The sequence below is a fragment of the Panthera tigris genome, chromosome X, assembly GCF_018350195.1.
Source record: "Panthera tigris isolate Pti1 chromosome X, P.tigris_Pti1_mat1.1, whole genome shotgun sequence".
Taxonomy (NCBI): Eukaryota; Metazoa; Chordata; class Mammalia; order Carnivora; family Felidae; genus Panthera; species Panthera tigris.
This window is the reverse complement of record NC_056677.1, coordinates 100,674,065-100,694,604: the sequence shown is the minus strand read 5'-3', so window position 1 is coordinate 100,694,604 and position 20,540 is coordinate 100,674,065. Positions and strand designations below refer to the sequence as shown.

The following is a 20,540-nucleotide window of genomic DNA, read 5'->3' as shown; positions in this document are numbered from 1 at the left end:
AACTCTGGGGCTGGGGCCCAGGAATTCGTGTTTAAAAAAGCCCTTCAGATGATTCTGATGCATGCTAGAAATTAAGAATTCATTGACTTAGCAACAAACTACCTTCTAAACTCCCGAAGGCAAGAGTCTGAGTCTCTTGCATCTTGTATGTCCCCACTGCTACCCCACCTCTAAAGGGGGGTATGGTGCTGATCACCAGTGTGTGATTACGAGATTGTTGCTCTAGGCAGCTGCCATTCTGTAGTATCTTAATTCCTTCATTTTCAGTAACAAAATTAAAATGATATCAGCTGAACTTAATAATCTCATGAGGTTGATAGGGCAGGCAAATATATATATTATATATATGTATATTATATACATATAGTAATATATAATATATACTATATGTAATAATATAGTATATAATATACACATACTATATATATATATATATATATATATATATATATATATCTCCTGGAAATATATATCCTGGAAACTCTCGTTCAGTAAGTCTGGGATGGAACTGGGAAAGCTGTATTTGTAACAAACTTCTGGGGCATTCTGATGAAAAGTGAGCTTTGATAAGCACCACAGGGGAAAGATTTGTGTAGCCAGGTTTAGGTTACCATAGCAACCAAGCTGGACTTCAGGACCACTTCTGCAAAATGGGACCATGACACCTGCTCTACCAACTTCGTAAGATTACTATAAAGATCAAAGGTGATGATTTATTTTTATTACTTACAAGACATGCAAGAAATCTCAGATCACACATTCTCCCTTTGTTTCCAACATTAGCATTCTCTGGCCACTCAGAAGTCCAGCAGTGTATCTTTGGAAACACCAAAACCTTTCTGAAAAAAATTCATCCCCCCAGACAGTGATGCCACAGACAAGGAAAGTGTCCTCAACACAAGGATGCAAATGAGCATTTAGTATGCCAAGATCATATTATGCAAAATAAATAGCTCTCAACTGGGGTGCTTAAGGACACTATTATCATGGCAGCAGCTATTACATTAGCCATGACTTTCACCTAAGCTATTCTGAGAGCTACAAAAGTTGGGCACACACTCAGATGTTTCTCTAACTGCGGTGGGATTAGCTGAGCCCGTGTGGCCTGCTTGGGAGGAAGTGAGCACAAATATAGGGAAATGAGAATCACCATGGGTATCGCAGTGGGCTTTCTCCTGAAAGGACACGAGACTGAGACTCCAGATGCTTGGTATGATCTCAGCCTTGGGCAAGCCCTTAGCATCTGCAGGCCTCAGTTTATAAAGTGAGGAATCTGCCTCCCAAGAGTACAATAAGGATCAAATAAGATCTAGACATCAAAATGTATGGACAAGTTGAAAGTATTGTCACAGCATTGACCTCTCCCTATGCCTTGGATGTAAGAGACAGAGGCCTCTAAAACTGGGGATGCCACCAAAGTTGTGTCCTGAGTTCAATCTATGTTGTTGCTATATGTATCTTCATTTCTCCCCCTGGACATCAACAACGCATGATTGAAAACCCCAAAGCCCTGCATGAGCCTCAAACACCAAAGATTCAATGGTACTTTTAAGGCAGGGACACGAAACCAGACATTTTAGAAAATTTGCCCAAAATAGACCAAACTAAATGGGTCATCTCAATATTCTTCTAATTTTAGCTCAACAATTTATCAGAAGGTTCTGTTAATTAGAAGAGTCCATTCCCTGCGAATTTTGATTAATCCTCAGCTTCCTTATTGGTAATAATAAAAAAGTGAGTTATTTAATTTGGCTTTCTGCCATAGAACTGGTCCGATAGCCCAACCCTAAAGCACCACAAAGATGAAACGTTTTCTGTACTGTTTATGGGCAACAGTTGAACAAGAAATCAGGTGAGAATATAACGGAAAGAAGAAGCATCTGTATTTGGGCTTGGTGTCCAAAACCTTGGGGTATCTTTTCAAGATTGACTCAGGAGTATGGCTGTGATTGATAATTGACATACTGATGACTGGTTTGCCCCGGAAGCCCTTTTTGGAACTACGACACCCATTTGTGAAGTGAGAGCTACCGATCTCTATTTGATTCTTTTCCTCTGGTTGGATGGACCTACAAACACCCACCGTCCTGCACATTTTGTTTTATGTCATCGGGAATGGGGTGCCTCGATTCATCAAATATTCGGGCTTAATAAAGTACGTCCCTCGTCACCCTTTAGGGATTTCTGATTTTCAATGAGTGGATATAAAGCAAAATACAATTAATAATATCGCATCAGGTTGAGCATCAGTTTTATCTTTCTCTGGTAATTTAAGGAGGTGCTTCAAGGCCTTGAAGGGTTCCTGAGCTACGAGGTGAAACGGCAAGCTTCCATGTGTTCTGTTGATGTGCAGAAGGGCTGGCTAACAGAGAGGTCTTTGGAGCATTGAAGTGCTGGGAAATGAGCCTTTGCTCTGCTATTCTACTGGGACACAACAGGATGCTCTCTGCATTAGTTAGAATCTTCCCTCCCATCTCCCTCTCCCTCTGCCAGCTCTTCTCAGCCCTCTTCACCTTGCATCCCTCTGCACTCCCATCTGCCTGCTGTTTCCTTTTTTAATTTGAATTCCAGTATAGTTAATGTACAGTGTTATATATTTTTTTCTGCTCTAAAAAGTACCTTTTTGATGAAGTTTTTCTTTTTATTCCCATAGAGTTACCATACGGCGTTACATTCGCTTCGGGTGTACAGTGTGGTGAGCCGACAATTTCATACATCACTCAGTGCCCGTCAGGATGAGCGGACTCTTAATCCCCTTCATGCGTTTCACCCATCCCCCCCACCTCCCCTGCCCGCCGCTTTGAAACTTCTATTTCCTTAAAATAAAGCAATTTTATGTGATAGGAGAAGCCTTGGAACCGACATCCAAACTCTAAATCCATTGCCACTCTAGAATGACCGGTTAATGACTCTATCATGACAATGAAAACACACGGTATTACAGTCCCGGGCTGGAGGGTCTGGGTGCATCTGTCACTTGGTGGAGAGGGACTCTGCCAAGAAGCCAACACCGGCCCTGCTCTCTCATCAAGGAGGCTGCTCAATGTGCAACTCCGGGCTGTCCGCGATGGCTGCCGCACTGACTGCTCGCGAGGCCCGCAGCCTGCTGTGGGGACCCAGGTAAGTATTTTGTCCAAACTGACTTCTGATCTTTCTTCCTGTGGGCTTGAACCTCGAAGCTGGAAGGGACCTCAGAGGGCATGTAGTTTAACGATCTTCAACCCTAGGTACTCCCTAGAATCACACAAGGGGGGAGTTTGAAGTCCAGGTCCTACTCCAGACCATCAGCTCACTGTCCTCATTATCTTACTTGATTGTCACACGTGTCTGGAGAGTAGGTATCACGGGCTCTGTTTACAGAGAGGCAAACAGATGCTCGATGATGTTAAGTGGCAGTGCCCAATATGACACAGCTAATTAAGTAGCGGAGCTGTGATTTGAGCACGGGTCCTTCACTCCATTTTGAATGTGAGAACTTTCTCTGTTTTGTAAGCATTGGAACCCTTGCTGTCACTGAGGGGAGCGGCCAGTCATCAGGGGGGCATGATCTTCAGACCTCTCTGGTCGTTCACTCAGACTTCCTGAGAGAGGTGAGTTTGATTCACGTCTCAACCTGCACTGGCTCTGTCCCTTCTCAGGAAGAAACCCACCATGTTCTACAGGGCGAGATCTCCCTTCCGTAGTGTGGTACCGCGGGCCCTTCGTCCTCAGGCCCCTGCTCCCTTCTCCAGCCTCATTTCTTCCTCCTCAATTTCAGCCTTTGTGCTAAAAAGTTGGTAGGAGCCAGATGGAAGAACACTTGAAATTCCAGGCTGAGGAGTTTAGTCTCTAGAGAAGTGCTGTCCAACAGAACTTTCTGCAGTGAGGGACATGTTCTTGACTTGTGCTGTTCAATATGGAAGCCACTGCCTGCATGTGGCTTTTGAGCACTTGAAAAGTGCCTGATGGGGCTGAGGAACTGCATGTTAAATTTCATTTCATTTTAAGTTATATTTATTTTTTAAAATCTTTTTAAAATGTTTATCTATTTTTGAGAGAGAAAGGCAGAGGGAGAGGGAGGCAGAGGATCTAAAGCGGGCGCTGCGCTGACACCAGAGAGCCCAACGCAGGGCTCGAACTCACGAACCGTGAGATCATGACCTGAGCCGAAGTCGGACACTTAACCTACCTAACCAGAAGTGTCTCTGTCAATTAAAGAATGTAACATTCAGAAAATCATCACCTAGCTATGGGAGTTTGTGGCGTGGATAGAAAAGTGATCCTAAGGTAGAGGAGTAGGTGGTGGGGAAAGGGAACAGAGTGAATGTTTTCCAAGTGAACTTCAAAAGCATGGAACCAGAAGGTTCTGGTAGTCAAAAAAAAAAAATGCACTAGAAGAGCAAGAATGTAGAGGAGAAATCATTGCTTAGACCAATGTCGTGAAGCTTTTTCTTTACGTTTTCTTCTAGGAGCTTCACAGTTTGGGATCTTATGTTTAAATCTTTTTCTTATGTTTATTTATTTATTTTGAGAGACAGAGAGAGCTGGGGAGCGGCAGAGAAAGAGGGAGAGAGAGAATCCCAAGTGAGCTCTGCACCGTTAGCACAGAGCCCGATGTGGGGCTTGATCTCATGAACCCTGATATCATGACCTGAACCAAAATCAAGAATCGGACACTTAACCAACAGAGCCACCTAGGCGCCCATTCTGTTTAAATCTTTAATCCATTTGGAGTTGGTTTATATGTATGGTATAAGATAAGGATCCAATTTCAGTCTTTTGCACGTGGATATCTAGTTGTCTCAACATCATTTGTTGAAGAAACTCTCCTTTCCCCATTGTGTGTTCTTGACACCCTTGGCAAAGATCAGTTGACTACACATGCATGAGTTCATTTCTGGGATCTTTATTCTGTTCTGTTGGTTGATATGTTTGTTTTTATGCCAGTACCATACTGGTTTTACTGACTATAGCTTTGTAATATGTTTTGAAATCAGGAAGTGTGATGCCTCCAGCTTTGTTCTTCTTGCTCAAGATTGCTTTGACTATCTGGAGTCCTTTGTAGTTCCATATGAATTTTAGGAGTATTTTCTATTTCTGAAAAAAATAGGGATGGATAGGGATTACACCGAGTCTGTAAATCCTAAGCAATGATGTCTTGGATATGACACCAAAATCACAAGTAAAAAATAGGTAAGTGGGACTACATCCAACTACAAAAGCTTCTATACAGCAAAGGAAACAATCCACAGATCGAGAAGACAATCTACAGAAGGGGAAAAAATATTTGCAAACCATATATCCGATAAGAGGCCAATATTCAGCATATACAAGGAACTCCTGCAACTCAATAATTAAGCAACCAAATAACCCGATTAAAAAATGGGCAGAGGACTTGAATAGATATTTCTCCAAAGAATATACAAATGCCCGACAGGTAGATGAAATGATGCTCACTATCACTAATCCTCAGGAAAATGCAAATCCACACCACAATGTGATATCAGCTCATAACTTGAGGATGCTTATTATTTAAAAACAACAACAACAACAACAACAACAACAACAACAACGGAAAAACCCAAAAGATAATTGCTCTTGAGGATGTGGAGCAATCAGGACCCTCATACACTGTTGGTAGAAATTCAAAATGGTCCAGATGTTATGGAAAACAGAACAGAGGTTCAAGAAATTAAAAATGGAACTACCACATGACTTGGTCATCCCACTTGTGGGTATATATCCAGACAAACTGAAGGCAGGATCTTGAAGGGAGAGCTGCACGCCCATGTTCCTGCAGCATTATTCACAATAGCCAAGATATGGAAACAACCGAAATGTCCATTGACAGACGAATGGATAAACAAAATGTGTTACGTTCTTAAAATGAAATAGTATTCAGCCTTGACAAACAAGGAAATTCTGCCATATGTGACAGCATGGATGAACCTGTAGGACATTGCACCAAGTGAGATTAGCCAGTCTCAGAAGAACGAAAACTGTGTGATCCCACTTTATATAAGAGATGAAAAGAGTCAAACTCACAGAAACAGAGAAGGGTGGTTGCCAGGGGCTGGAGAGAAGGGGACACGGGAAGTTGCTGTTCAAAAGTGTGAAGTTATACGAGTAAGTTCTAGAGATCTGCTGTCCAACACTGTGCCTGTAGTTAACAATACTGTATTGTGCACTTCAAATTTTTTAAGAGGGTAGATCCCATGTTAAGTGTTCTTACCTCAGTAAAAGCAAACTGCAACTAAACTAAAGGGATCAGGAGAAAAAAAAAAAAAGAATGTAGAGGAGAAAAACTGAACTGGTTTAGAATCTTCCAGAAAAGCATCCTTGGATAGCGGAGGCAGCAGTGGATTGGGTGTGAGGAGACAGCTGCTGACCTGCTGTGTGACCTTAAGTAAGTCACTTCCCCTCTCTGGGCCTTTGTCTTTTCATCTCTGAAATGAAAGATTTTAGACTAGCTTTCTTTGTTCAGCACACTCAGTGTGTGTGTTTGGGGAAATGTATGCTTTAAAGGTTTGCTTTTATTATTTTCATCACTGTTACGTCATTATGATTACTGCTCAAAAACTTAACTTCCAGAGAGTACATTCCTTAGCTTCTATTGTTGTCCGGGAAATGAGTCCATCCAGTGTTCGTGCTCTCATTTGGTCGCTTTCTCAGGCTGAACTTCTCAGTAGGCGCCTTAGCCACTGGACTCGGCCAACTAGCAAGATACTAGCTCTCCCCACACCCCCACCTTGGGTCCGGCTCGGCTTCCATAGTCAGTCCACGAAGCTGCCTGACACTAGCAGAAGTTTTAACACTGCAGTTGTGCAAATTGCTAATTAGGCTTGTAAACATTCTCCACTTCACTACCCTAATATTTTTGGCCATGGAACTCTCCCCACTGGTACCCCTGGGGTCTGCGCCTGGCCTTTGATTACATTTGGGCAGCCCGGTCAGTGCAAGAGCCTGACCACGCCCCTCCAGCCCGCCTTGCTGTTTGCTCACAACATGCCTGCCGAGGCCCAGATCACCCTCAGAAAATGCAAGGCTTGGCACGTGCGAAAACTTGTTCCTTTTTCTTAAAAAAATTTTTTTCTAATGTTTATTTTTGAGAGAGAGTCAGGGCAAGAGCAGGGTAGGGGCAGACACACACACACCCACACAGGATTCGAAGCCGGCTCCAGGCTGTCAGTGCAGAGCCCCATGCAGGCTCGAACCCACGGACCTTGCGATCATGACCTGAACCGCAGTCCGACGCTTTACCGACAGAGCCACCCAGGCGCCTCGAGAGTGGCTCCTTTTTCAAAAGGGAGAATAGCATAGCAGATGGCTGCGAGGGGAGGAGCTGGGGGCGAGAGGCAAATAGCACTAGCTATATTTTCTAAGAAGGCCAGGTGCCATTACTTTTAGGTCATGCACACGTGACTAAGACCACTCTCATGATGGGCTGGGTGCTACATGTGTCCTTCTCCCACAGCCACTCTTCCTTCCTCACCACCTCTCACCCCTCCGGCACAGTGTCAGGTGCTATACAATCAGTCACAACCAAGTGTCACAAGCAAGCAAATGCCCAGTTGCACTGTTGTGATGGGAATTCTCAGCAGGCCAGGTCTTATAGGTAAGCTGGGGTTGACACATACAGCAAACAAAAACCCAGGAAGGGGTGCCTGGGTGGCTCAGTTGGTTCAACGTTCCACTCTTGATTTTGGCTTAGGTTGTCATCCCAGGGTTGTGGGATCGAACCTCTCGTGAAGCTCAGCACTGAGTGTGGAACCTGCTTGGGATTCTCTCTCTCTGCCCCTCCCCCCACACAAGCACATGAAAAATCTTAAAAAAAAAAAAAAAAGCCCAGGAGATTTGAATTTAGAAGAAACGATGTAAAATTGTTGGCGTAAGTACATCCAATGCAATATTGGGGACATACTTATACTAAAAAAAAACTTATTCATCTGAAAATCAAATTTACTTGGACATCCTGTATTTTATCTGGCAACCGTAAATTAGGTCACTTAAGTAGTGTGAGTTAGAGAACTATGAAGTTCATTTGCACAAGGATATTGCCCTTGCTGGCCCGGCTTACTGCTTGAAATCTTTGCCATCCACGGTGTCCTTCACGTAAGGCATCAGAAGCTCCTGGCATTAACCAGAAGCCATTAACCAGTATTTACTTCCTAGCCCAGATGAGTCCTACAGATGACTTCACTGATCATCTCCCGAAGTTTCGATAAAGTGAGACACAAAACAGGTGAATGTAACTTGGGAGCGAGGAAGATGGCGGGCTGGGACCAGAGCCAGCATGGTGCCGAAGAACCGAGAGGTAACCTCACACGCAGAAAGTCATTAATGCGATAGGACTGAAGAGGTGTTGAGTACAGTCCCAGGCATCCCCAAATCCTTCCCCTGCTACAGCCTCCGTGCCTGATAGGTCATTATTAGCCTTCCCTTTGGGTTGCCATTTCTTTCTCTCCAGTAGCCTCCTAGATGAGAGGCAGCTGTATGTAATGAAAAAGTCCCGGAGCTACGAGTCAGACCTGAGTTTGAGTCCTAACTCTGCAACTCGCTGGCTGTGGGACTTAGGTTGGGCAAGCAGGATGTCCTCTCTCTTACTTCTTACGTCTAAAGCTAAGGATTATTGCCTTGAGAGTCTTGTAGGATTGTTCTGAAGAGCACAGAAAACCCTGTACGTATACGTGCTTTGAAAATAAGTGCTGACAAAATCCTTTAGTATTAAAATGCATGTTCTCTTGGGAAGGGGAGCACAGTCCTGGTTACTTGGTATATGACACAACTGTCCTCCCTCAGCGGGAGAGGTGGACCTCAGGAAGGTCAGGGGTATCAGCGGTGGTAGCTGCTGTGGGGCTAGTGCGGGCAGGAGGGAGTGCCTAGGCGAGGAAAGCTGTGTCCGCACCCCCCCCCCCCACCGCCCCCAAATAAACTGCCAGCTCCAGCATTTTGCCAACGACCGATCCTATGGCATGAGCTCAGAGCAGGAAGGCAGGCCTGGAGGGAGGAGGCACAGAAGACTCCCTTGAAATAATGCGGGTGGCATTCACCAGTTCTCAAGGAAGAGCTCCAAGTTTAGGGGGGCAGGTGGCCAGCGGAGGTTTTGAATCTACCAGAGGAAATTATCCTCCCTCTGTGTGCCCAGGATAAAATCTCAGAGCCAGGGAATGTTTGTAAATGGACTCTCTCATTTAAATAAATCCCACTTAAATATTTATCAGATCATGAATATGCATGTTTCTCTCTCTCAGCGCTGGAAAGAGAACGGGCATGTAATTTTTAGATGGCACATAAATAATGTAAGGGGGGGAAAAAGGGATCTTTGTTCTGTGTTGACTGTGTATTTACAGCATCTCAAGAGGTCTTGAAATAATGAACTGATTTTTCCCCTTCCTGGTGTAAATGTGCACGTGGAACTTCACCTTTCCTGTCTTTAGGGTGATTTGCACTCATCTGTATCCTCAGGGAAAAATTTCTGGAAGCCAGAAAATGAAGCTGGTCAAGCTCCAATTAACAGTGAGTTCGTTCGTTAGCCGTAGTAACCCATACCTACCCCCCTAACTGGCTGCTCCACCTCGCGCTGGGACGGGAGAGGGGAGAGGGGAGAGGGGAGAGGGGAGAGGGCTGTGGGCAGAGCTGGCTCTCCATCCCCCAGTTCAGGTGCTCGGAAGGTAAAGGCCTGGAGGCACTTCTTTTTTTTTTTTTTAAGTTTATTTATTTATTTTTGAGAGCGAGCAAGACAGCGAGCGGGGGAGGGCCAGAGATAGAGGGAGAGAGAGAATCCCAAGCAGGCTCCGCACTGTCGGCACAGAGCCCGACCTGGGGCTGGATCCCACGAAACTGTGAGATCGTGACCTGAGCTGAAATCAAGAGTCAGTCGGACATTTAACCGACTGAGCCACCCAGGCGCCCCAGAAGGCACTTCTTTTCTTTTCTTTTTTTTTTAAATATTTATTTGTTTTTGAGGGGGGTGGAGGGGCAGGTGAGGGAGACAGAGGATCTGAAGCAGGCTTTGTGCTGACAGCAGAGAGCCCGATGTTGGGCTGGAGCTTGTGAACCGTGGGATCATGACCTGAGCTGAAGTCGGACGCTCAACCGACTGAGCCACCCGGGCGCCCCTACAAGGCACTTCTTAAAAAGCAGATGTCGGGGCACCTGGGTGGCTCAGTCGGTTGAGCGTCCGACTTCAGCTCAGGTCATGATCTCACGGTTTGTGAGTTCGAGCCCCGCGTCGTGCTCTGTGCTGACACCTCAGAGCCTGGAGCCTGCTTCGGATTCTGTGTCTCCCTCTCTGTCTCTGCCCCTCCCCTGCTCCTGCTCCCTCTCTCTCTCTCTCTCAAAAGTAAATAAACATTAAAAAAAAAAATGTCACTGAGGTGTGTAGCACTTGTCCTTCCCAGCCAACTTGGACCTGGTTCGCGGCATCCGGCAGAGTTGTAGGGACAGGAGAACGGGGGTGATCGTGATGACAGATGAGGGACGGGGACAGACTAGAACAAGAGCAGGGCCCTAAGCCCCCCCCTCGGAGGGGAAGGGAGCAACAGACCGAAGCACTCCTACTTCACCCTTCTGTTTCGCTGAGAACCATTTGTGGCTGGAGCCCAGGGCCTGAGCAGGGAAGAGGAGATGGACCCCTACCCTGCGTTCTCTGCTGGAGTCTGTGTCCCTAACTGTCCTGTCGCAGCTGTGCAGTCAGGGCTTTGGGATTAGGCATGATTTGCCTGCTTTCGGTCCTTCTCTATCAGCATGAGGAATTGAGAGAGGACTGGCTTATCTTTTTGCCCTAAAGCATCTTTAAAAATAACATCCTTTCCTCGTTAAGAGAGCTGGAAGTTCCTGTCAGCGTGGAGTAGCAGAAAGCACACTTGACGGGGAGTTCGGAGACAGGGCATCCAGCACTAGCTTCCGCGCTCACGTAGGAGTGTGGCGTCGAGCAAATCACTTAGCTCTACTTCCTTATCTGCAAACTGAGGATGGGGCCAGGACCTCCCTGTGAAACAGCTGTGCAGCTGAAAGTGGATGTTGCAGTTAGAGGGCTTCGTGCAGAACCTGGCACTTCGAATGCTCGCTCAAGGGAGGGTATTGGTCTGAGGGACGAATTACTCATTAGCCCCCTCACGTCCCCCACAAAGCCGGAGCCCATCCTTGTCAGCAAGGAAATGATCTTTTGACCTAAACTCGTGCAGCAGGCTGGTGGAATGGAAAGGATTGTGGGACTGGGTGTAAGGACGCTTGGACTTGGGTCCCGTTTTCACGGCTCATCGCCTGTGTGACCTTGGACAAGTCACTTCCCTTTCCTGAGAATGTAGATTTTTTTTTTTCCATCGGTAAACTGGCAATGATGAACCTTCACTGCCCTCCTCACAGCGTGGGAATGATGGCAAAACACATGGGAAACGTGCTTAGAAGGGTAAAATGGTAGGTTTTCTTGTGAACAATATTAATTAAAATGACTGCTCTTCCAGTTAAGCAATAATTTCAATCTCTCAATAACCTATTAGGTGAGCTCACACACACAAGTCGTTTCTGGAGATATTTCTCTAATTTCAAGTTGGAACATTCAAAGAGTGTAAAGGATTGGGGCCAGGAGAGAAATCAGATTTGCCGAGCTCTAAATAGCTTATCAGTAGCGACGAGGAATTATGAGGTCAGTGAGAAGGTTGCCTCCTTTCTCTCCCTTCTTCCAAGATGCCCTGTTAAACTGACGGGGAAGCAGTACTGACCGATACAGTGATAAGACATCTAGGATTTTCTGGGGCAGGCCAAATTTCATGTGTCTTTCTCCTTTTCTCATAAGGTGATCCCTGAAGTTAGTAACTAAATGAGGCTTCATGTCGATGTGTTTGCAAAGGCATTTCGATCATTACCCTAAGTAACAATCCCTATCCTCTTTTGGGTGCATTTCTGTTTACCGGACACTCCACTAAGTACTTTCACCATATCTCATTTAGGTTTGTTAACAGTCCAATTAGGTGGATACCATAACCAGTGCCACTTTACGGATGCTCACAGAGGTTTCTGCCTGAGGTCACACAGCTGATCGATGTCAGGGGGCGGGACTGAAATCCTCAGGCCCACCTTGGATAAACCAGAAAGAAAAGAAAACACGTTGTCAGATGGTGTTCAGAAGATATGGCCACGGTACCATGGAATCTCCAACATCTGCTTGATGGAGATGAAATGATGAGGAAGCTGGGGTTCGGGGGGATGTTGACTTTAGATCTGTAAAGACTGTCAGTGAGGGTAATCGTTGTATCTTATCTGTTCATCTCTAAGGTCATAGAAAGAATCCTTCCCACCATCTCTCGCCAAATGACCAGAGACTCCCCCTGTGCTCTCTGTTGTTCACTTTCTTTTCATGCCCCTCCTGGTGGGTGAGGCACGCAAAGCATGGGGTCCATCCAGTCCCATGGCCATGGCTGCAGGGAATGGGCCTACAGGTGAGGGAGACTGGAAGGGAACCTGCAAAAAAGACCTGATCATTCCTCTCTTTCCGAACAGTTGCCAGCTTAAGCCAAACAAATGTAAGACCATAAACTGAGTTTTGCTTCGCGATTCTAGGATTCCGTATGCATACTATGAATCCAAGAGAGCCTAAAATGTGTCAGAGAAGACATATGCTCCACTTTCTGTCAGCTTATTAAAAAATGAAAATATGGATATATTTTTGGTGGAGCCACTGGCTTCAAGATTTTCCAAAGAGGTTGTCTGTTCAGCTTAAGTTGCCTTTAGGCATTTCCATTTGCTTGTGAATGAAGAGAATGCTATGTTCTGTTTTATTATTCTCCAGAACATGCGCCCGGTAAAACCACCAACAGGCGCTGGTCCAGCGCGTGCAGTCCTTCCCTTGTCTTCAGCAATGGGCCTAGCTAGCCTCGGCAGTATGTGGGACAGACGGAGGGCTGGCTATGAAGTTAGGACTGCAGAAGCCAATGACCCCCCTCCTCCATCACCAGTATCACAAGGCTTCCTTCCTTTGGCCCGAGGCTTTCTGCATTCGCCTACAACATGAGATATCTGTGTGCGGCTGTGCATCAGTCATTTCTACCTCCGTGTAATGTAAATAAGCCTCCCAGGTCCTTTCCTAGGAACAGGTTCTGATTCTGATAGAGGAGAACCAAAATTAGCACACTGGAGAGGTGAGCAGGGTCGCCGCAAAGGTACAGAAGAGACCAGATAGGTCAGCTGAGGGTCTTTGTTCTGTGTCTCAGTCATCTCCCCTTTCCTGTGGCCCTTGTAAGAGGTAATAACGATGCTAACACCGACAGAATGCTAACTAGGCGCCAGGAACTGTTCTAGGTGCCTTCCATGGATGTGATCTGCTCAACAGTCTTCTGATTTAGGTACAATTCTGATCTCACTTTAAGGCTGAGGAAACAGGCAACCCAGAGCCTAGAGACTGTGGCCATTCTTGCTAGCCATGGTATGGCCCCAGGGAATAGATTATGGGAGCCCCGGGGCTGATTAGCGTTTGTGGACTATTCCTGGTGATGGTGACATGTTGGCTTGCTAATCGATGCGAAGAAAGGAGAGAACTGGCTGGATCCTCTGGGTGGGTGAGTACATGTGGAATGTGGACAGGTGCGTGCTCTTTCAGTTCTGGTGGGTAGAGCCTCATGGGGAGCTCTGTAACTCCATGGGCACAGAGGATGAGCCTGCCTTCTTGCATCTTAGCCACTTATCTACACAGCAGTTCTTTGAGCTTTACGCAACTGCGCAGTCATATTCAGCATTGATTTTAGCTTACGTCATTATGCCATTCCTCTTTATTCCTGCGAGATAGGGTGCAAAGTATATTACTGCCATTATGTAGATAACAGCATTGAGACAGAGTAGAAAAGGCTTAATATGATAAATCTGTGGCTAGCCTTTAGATTTTTGGAATCCCACATTTTAAGTGGAATTACAGATTAGGAGACTTACCAACTTGACAAAATATGGGGCCAATCCATTTTTCAGAACCTGAGACCTCAGACTTAGGAACTTTAAATTTTTTTTTTTAACGTTTATTTATTTTTGAGACAGAGAGAGACAAAGCATGAATGGGGGAGGGTCAGAGAGAGGGAGACACAGAATCTGAAACAGGCTCCAGGCTCTGAGCTGTCAGCACAGAGCCCGACGCGGGGCTCGAACTCACGGACCGCGAGATCATGACCTGGGTTGAAGTCGGCCGCTTAACCGACTGAGCCACCCAGGCGCCCCAAACTTAGGAACTTTAAAGACCTTTCCGGCTTTACATCTAAGGTTTTGTTTTTGTTTTTGTTTTTGTTTTTTATGCTACTATCCAGCACTGTGCTAGGTGGATAAAAGTGGCAGGATAACAAAAATCCCTTTGATAAGTCCTAGCGCTTACTCTTGAAAGTTACCACATTGTTGACAAGACATAATACACTTATATGATTGAAGAGAGTCAAAAAATGAAAGACAATGACTAGTTTGGGCAAATAATATTGTATGGCTTCCTGCCATACTGTGCCAAATGGAAACCAGTTATTCCTTCTCCAGGATTTTCAGGAGGAATACACCTCTACCAAGAGCTTCCCAAGAGAGGAAGAGACCTGACTAATCTTTCTTTTGTTGCTTATTTATTTCGAGAGAGAGAGAGAGAGGGAATGTGTGCAAGTGGGGGGGCAGAGAGAGAGTGGGAGAGAATCCCAAGCAGGCTCTACACTATCAGCACAGAGCCCGACATGGGGCTCAAGCTCACAAACCATGAGATCATGACCTGAGCCAAAATCAAGAGTCAGACGCTTAACTGACTGAGGCACCCGGGTGCCCCCTGACTAATCTTTAAAGACTTTTTCTCAGCTTCTCAGAGTATAGAATGTTCTATGTAATAATTCTGTAGTTTGCTTATTGAAACCTGTAAATTTTATAGCTGATGCAATCCTTTTGAATTCCTTTAAATTTTTTTTTTTAATGTTTATTTATGAGAGAGACAGAGAAAGAGAGAGAGGAGCGAGCAGGGGAGGGGCAGAGAGAGAGGGAGACACAGAATCCAAAGCAGGCTTCAGGCTCTGAACTGTCAGCACTGAGCCCAACGCGGGGCTTGAACCCATGAGCCGTGAGATCATGACCTGAGCTGAAGTATGACACTTAAACAACTGAGCCACCCAGGTACCCCTGAATTTCTTGAGCAATATAAAGCCTCACATCAAATCTCTTTAGCAAAAATCACCGAACTTATGACGTTTATTGTTGATTGTCTTTGTTCCTGATTTATGCCTGTCGGTCATTACGGTTTCAGGAACAGGCCTGGTCATTGTAAGATCCGCAAAGTTTGTTTTGGGGGCCCTGACATCGCCGCTTTACTCCCTGGATTCAGGATCCCTCCCTCTCTTTTCTTCTGTGTCCCCCTCCTCCTCTTCTACCTGTCCATATAACTATTTTGTATCCTTTTCTTGCTGGTTCCTCAAAAGGGTGCTTCCTGTCTTTGGGGGAATTTATAATTGAAAGGACATCTTTAAAGATCCCTTTCCCTGGGTACCTCCCTTTATTCCCATGCTCAGCCAAGCCTAAGTAGTATAGAAACAAGAAGGAAAATCTGTTATAAAAAGGCACTATTTCATGTGACAGAAATGCCCTTTGGCTTATCTGTGCTTGGCTCCCTTCATCTTGTATGGATAACTGAGAAGTGACTGCATTGGCTCTCGGGTCACTTCTCATCCTTGTCACATTGCCTACATGGACATTTTGAAATAATTTGCTTTATTTACCCTTTCAGTAGGAGCTGTGGAAATTGATATCATGCTACTCTTGTCTTTAGAAAATTCATGTGGATCTCTAAATACCATTGGTTGGTATAAAACAGTACAGTGTCTATACATTAGCTCTTAAGATTCCTCAAATGTTAATGACTCTGTATTGGCTGAGACTCAGGGACCAGCACTGTAAGGTTGTCCTCTAGCCGGAGACCTAGAACTAAAGTTCCCAGCACTAAAATATTTATTCTGCTTCCGAGTTGGTTGGACCAGGGAGGTGATACCATTTAGAAAAACATTTTTTTTTAAAGGAAGGTGATATCTTCTGTGAAGAGGTTGGGTCACAGAAGGATTCAAAGTCAGGGTTAACCCAATATATAAGAGGTAGATGGGCGATAGCTAATGTATGACCCGAGGATACAATCCACCGAAATCCTCCTTCACTGGCTCCTCAGGGCCCCTCAAATCTCCCGTTTTGTTTTTAGGAAGGTTCTGTCATTCGCTCATTCATTTGTTCAATGTGCAAATAATAATCACCATCTGGGTACTGTATTGTACTCAGCACTTAGCACAGTGCTGGCAGAGATGAGTAAGACTACAGTCTCCAATGAGTTCGCAGTCGTTTGAGAACAATAAGCACATAAACAGATAATAATAATAATAATACTATAGTACGATCAGATCTATGCTGGAGGCATATACAAAGTGCTCGGGGACACAGGGCAGGCAGTGGTGGACACCTAGGCTTGGGGAAGTGAATATTTGAGAAGAGCTTTGAAGGACAGGTCATTTAGCAGAAAGTGTGTGTGTGTGCGCGCGAGTGTGTGAGGGTGGGGGAGTGGGGCGAAGGGGCTAAGTGCCAGAAAGTCGGGACAGTATATGCAAAGGCACGGAGGCAAAACACTCAAGGTACAGCACAGGTGGCACACTGAACGGAGCACACTCCAGATGGCGCGAGTATAGAGCACTAGCGGGTAAGCAGTGGGAGGAGATGAGGCTCCGGAAACAGGTCGGAGTTTCGTTGGATCACGCAGGGCCTTCTGAGCCACACTAAGAAGCTAGGACATGATGCCAGGAGTAACCACCGAAAGCTTTTAGGCAGGTGAGTGATGTGAAGGGAAGATTGTTGCCTGGAGGCAGTGTAGGGGTTAGGATGAGGGAGATCAGTTAGCAGGATGGTGCGGGAGGTGATGGCGGCCTTGCACTCGAGTCAGGGAACACAGAAGAGGGTCTTGGGTGGTGAGTGTGAGGAACGACGAAGAGGGAAGATTCAGGAATGAAGTTTCTGCTTCAGGCAGCTGGGCAGGACCATGGGAACACAGGTGGAGGAGAGTGTTTTCTAGAAAGATGATATTCAAAGGGTTCAGCATATTGAGTTTGAGGTCCCAGTGGGGCATCAAGGTAAAGGTTTCAGGGGGAAACTAGATATATGGATGTAGACTTGGGGAGAGCCTCTGAAAAACCCATGCGAAACTGGAACTGTCTTGCGTGGGAAAGCATTCTAAATCTTTAGAGAATGTGGATATAGTGAAGAAACAAAACTGTATTATTATTCAGGAAATCCATAACATTTTGGGTAGGAAACAACGCATTCATTTTACAGAAGCCTTGAGACTTAGAAAGGGCTGTGTGGGGCTGTGGTTTAAGAATTGGAAGGCAGTAAAGGTCTTAAGTGGGGGGAGGAGACACCATTCAGGATTCCAGCAAAAACCTTATTAGAAGAAAACCTGTTAGAAGCGTGTTATGGCAGTTCCCGATTTGGAGATCTAACATGACGTGTTCTAAGATCTATTGGGTCATCCTACTCTACCAACTAGGGCTTGTTTCCTTTTCTCCTCTGCTTGGCAGGATCCAGGAAAGATTAAGGGCTGGGCTGGGCACTACGGGGTGAGAAAGAAGGAAATGTGAGTGTGCCCAAGTTCTCTAGCTCATTTCCAAAGCCGATGTTGGTGAATGTTTGGGTCTCCATAACCCACCCCAAGAGTGGTCATTTGAAAAGGAGTTCTGGATTCATTACGGGGAAAGAAGAGAAGGAAATGGATGTGCTATAATAGCCCACAGCATTTTAGAACCTGAGAGAATCACTTGCAGATTCTACTTACTTATTTGCACGTGTTTACTCCCCTTCTAAACGGTGAGCTGCTTACAGGTAGGCACTCTGTTCCATTCAATTCTATAACCCTAGTAATGCCCTTTTTGACATATAACTCCTCCACTCAGGAATTGTTAGTTGAAGAATGATTGAGTCCACCCCCTCGTCTTGCAGATGTGGGATCTGAGGACCAGAAAGGCTCTGTGACTTGCCCAGGATCCCGCGTGCTACTTAGCGGCAGAGTTGGACGGGGTTTTGTTCTTGATGTGTGGTTAGAGGCTCTGATTATCTGAGAGTACAAAGAATGTTCCTGGGGGCACCAGGGTGGCTCAGTTGGTTGAGCATCGAACTTCGGCTCAGGTCATGACCTCACGGTTCGTGAGTTCGAGCCCCGCGTTGGGCTCTGTGCTGACAGTTGGGAGCCTGGAGCCTGCTTCAGATTCTGTCTCCCTCTCTCTCTGCCCCTCCCCCCACTCGTGCTCTGTCTGTCTCAAAACTAAACATTAAAAAAAAAAAAAAAGAAAAAGAAAATATTCCTGGTGAACGTTTCTCTATTTCTCAACATTCTTCTCCACCTCCTAGATGCATAGCGGACTCTTGAGATTATCTTTAAAAACCCAGGGCATGGAATGGCGGCACTCTGTGTGACCATTTGCCTACGAGAAGGCAAATATGGCCCCTTAAGTCCACCGCACAATTTGTGGTGACTTCAGTTTAGAGAAATCTCCAAACATCTCTTTCCCTTAATAGCTATCGGTCTGCCATCCATGAATTCATCTAAGCTTTTATTGGGGGGAGGGAGAAGCTATTTTTATTTTCAGTCTAATCCACCACTTGGTGTAATGAGTTCCATATGTTTCCTCCATTTTCTACCTGCTGTGAGAAGTAGGGCTTCCTTTACTTGTCCTAAACTCACCTCTATGGGCTCTATGCAGGTAAGATGCAAACACACTCTTGCACATGCTCTCACACACGTGATTTAGGGGGGAAAACGGCCCCACTATTAATGGTTCTCTTTGTTTACAAGCATATTAAAAATTCAGATGAAAGGAAGCTGAAGCAGTGGAATTCAAAGTGAACACAGTGGCAGCTCACTACCCCAAGGAGAAAGTCGTAAATCCTTGACAAAACGGAGACCCACCGACGCAGGGATCGGTTGGAAATAAATGAGAAGCCTGCTACGGAGTGGGTGTTTGGCCAAGCAGTGCCTGCCTGCAGTGTGGCTGAAGCGGCCTCGAAAAGTTCAGTGTGGCCCAGGAACATAACCTGTCAGCCTCCTCGCCTGACATGATCTTAATTAGCCTCTGTTCTACTGCCGAGAAAGCCCGCTGAGGCAGTTAGCACCAGAGAATTAATCAGATCGTTTGTGGAGTCGACAAAGCAGGACAGCAGCCGACACTGGCAACTTATTGACTGGAAAGGATCCAGGAAGATGGGGAGAGTTGTAGTCTCCGTTTGTGCCCCGACTTTCCCCCGCCCCGCGAGTGAAGGTGATCCACAGGAACTGGGGAAGGGGTGGGGGTGAGAGGAGGGCGGGGCAAAGAGAGCTGTGCTCCGCCTTTACCTCCCACGCATATCCCGTCTCCCTTGCTTCCGTACACTTTTCTGCCAAAGCATCATGTGTAGTGGTGCTGATGCCAAACGATGTGTTTGACTGCAAGAGAGAGGGAGAGAGAGCACTGTTGATTTTGTTGCAAATTGCACTTTTGCTACAGGATTAGTTCGGAAGATGGAATTTTGCCAGTATTTTCCTCCCTCCTTTTGTTTACCGCCTATTTTCAATAGCTCTGTAATTGCTTTCCATTTAGTAAAAGGAACATTGTTCCTTTTTGGGGTTTTTCTTTTAATTGTGTTTCTTGCCCTGAGCTCTGAAGTTTGGGAGCCGTTGACGGGTGTGCCATGTTGCTTTGGTTCTAGATACCAATTTGGCCTTAGCAATCAAGGCAACGTCATTGCTAGGGGAGGCCGCTGGGAGGTGGGCTCAGAAAAACGTAGAACTTCTTCCAAGGAGCCTTCCCGGATGGGTCCAGCTTGTCTATTGCGAACTCTGTCTTATGTGGATTCTCACGGTCCTTCAAATCTGCACTACACAATCTAGCTCTTGCCTTATGTTGTTTTGTACTTCTCTTTATTTCATGTGCATTAATCTTATCCTGTCTCTCTGACCATAATATAAGCTCTTCAAAGCCAAAGGCTCTACCTTCTATTGAACTTAGCTCTTAACACCAATCTAGGCACAGTAAGAGACACTCAAATGCTAGGTTGGTTCATTGCCAGCCCTTTGAGGAGTTCCTGCAACCATTTGTCCTTTGACCCTGCTGCTACCTTGGCACTGTTGATATTTTGTTCCAGATAATTCTTTTGGGGGTGGGTACTGTCCTGTGTGCCGTGGGACGTTCAGCAGCATTCCTGGCCTCTACCCGCTACTGGAAATGTCTCCAGACATTGCCACGTGTCCCTGTGGGGGGCAAAATCACCTTCCCTCCCCATGGAGGACCACTGTTCTATAATGATAACAAAATAATAAGAGGTAAAATTTATTGCGCACATTACCGTGTCCAGCTTGGTGCTAAACATATCACGTGCCTTCTTTTGTTTAACTTCCTTAGCGCTCCTGCCCTGGCTTTAATTCTTTTCTAAAGGGGCTCCAGGGGACAAATCTTACAGCCACGGTTGTAGGTCCACACCACAGTCTGTCTCTTCCCCTGAGGAACACTTAGAAGAGCCTTCCTCAAGGACCTCTTGGGCTCAACTCTGAATTTACTGAA

General features: G+C 45.8%; 1 protein-coding gene and 1 long non-coding RNA gene across 2 annotated transcripts in view; one reads left to right on the top strand and one right to left on the bottom strand.

Annotated features, from left to right (window-relative positions):
- LOC122235437 overlaps positions 1-2,726 on the top strand; it is a 31,462-nt gene extending 28,736 nt beyond the window's left edge. The window contains exon 5 of the long non-coding RNA XR_006213515.1: positions 2,654-2,726. This is a non-coding gene — a long non-coding RNA (uncharacterized LOC122235437). The remainder of the gene's footprint in view (positions 1-2,653) is intronic.
- The window catches only part of GRIA3 (glutamate ionotropic receptor AMPA type subunit 3), a 264,933-nt gene that overhangs the window by 164,018 nt on the left and 80,375 nt on the right, over positions 1-20,540 (bottom strand). The window lies entirely within an intron of this gene.